The sequence below is a fragment of the Suricata suricatta genome, chromosome 10 (genome assembly GCF_006229205.1).
Source record: "Suricata suricatta isolate VVHF042 chromosome 10, meerkat_22Aug2017_6uvM2_HiC, whole genome shotgun sequence".
NCBI lineage: Eukaryota > Metazoa > Chordata > Mammalia > Carnivora > Herpestidae > Suricata > Suricata suricatta.
This window is the reverse complement of record NC_043709.1, coordinates 14,776,818-14,778,097: the sequence shown is the minus strand read 5'-3', so window position 1 is coordinate 14,778,097 and position 1,280 is coordinate 14,776,818. Positions and strand designations below refer to the sequence as shown.

The 1,280-nt window shown below is 37.9% G+C and overlaps 1 protein-coding gene across 2 annotated transcripts in view; it reads left to right on the top strand.

Annotated features, from left to right (window-relative positions):
• Positions 1-1,280, top strand: part of TMEM263 (transmembrane protein 263) — a 17,539-nt gene that overhangs the window by 11,993 nt on the left and 4,266 nt on the right. The window lies entirely within an intron of this gene.

The following is a 1,280-nucleotide window of genomic DNA, read 5'->3' as shown; positions in this document are numbered from 1 at the left end:
CACAAATCATGAGAGACTATTGAATACTGAAAAGGAACTGAGGGTTGAAGGGGGAGGTGGAGGGGGAAAAGAGGTGATGGACATGGAGGAGGGCACTTGTGGGGAAGAGCACTGGGTGTTATATGGAAACCAATTTGACAATAAACAATTTTTTTAAAAAAAAGTCATTCAACCGAGTCACTCAGGTGCCCCTGTTTTTATCAGATTTAAAGTAACAATCTGTTTACCTTGTCAGTAAATATGTTCCAAAAATAATTGAAGGTAAACATTTTTAGCCTCTAAAAAGAAAACACAGATATTGGTGAATGCGGGGACAGAGTGCAACTGTTTTATTATATAAGATCTATTCTTTTGCTACTCTCTTATTCAGACCATTTCACAAGTTAAGAGTATCCTTCCATCTGTAGAGAATGGGTGTGGGGTGCAGAGGAAGGATGGACTGTGCTTAGCTTTCATGTCATGCATACAAAAACTCAGCTCAAGAGGCCCTAGAGATCAATAGATTTGTTGTTAAGTGATTATTTATAATTGGTAGCTCTCTCTTCCTGTATGAATACTGGGTTTAGGGCCTACGTAATTTAAATCCGCTTTTAGTTTGAAAATTGAGACATCATGGATCATTTTCTTATACTTCAAAAATCCTTGGAAACACTGACTGCATACCTGAATGTCTTAAGCATTTTCTGTATGTGGTTTTGGTGTAGAATATTACTAAACCAAATACTGATCTCCTTGGAGAGCTGAGTTTGTTCAGGACAGTCAAAATAGGTAACATTGAGAACCAGTTTGAAGAATAAGAGAATAAGTGGCCAGCAGAGCAGACCGGAGTAGCAGACAGACTCACTGGGAAGAGGGTAGAGCTGGAACTTGTGACTCTAGGTATTGTATTTTCTTCCCAATTGTTACCCACTGTCCAGAATTTTCTTCCTATATTTCTTATGTTGGTAGACAAAAATGAAAAGCTTATATATAAGCCTAAAAGAAGATGGAGGTAACTAGCTGATTAGTTTTATTTGGTGGAGGAATAGCCTGGGAAATTATTAGCTCAGCTATTGACTTATTTTTTAGGTCTAGAACCCTAGGGTTCTGAAAAGAAAAATTAGGGCTTAATGAGAAAGTTAATAAGGACGTTGTAGGGATAACGTCAGAAAAGAGACCATTCAGGAGCATAATTGTCAAGGAAGAGAGTGCTTTAGTAATGTCTTTATATGGCAGCCTACTACACTGAGGTAGTCTGCAGAGCAGGTAGTTTATATGGTGGTAATTAAGAGCACATTGTA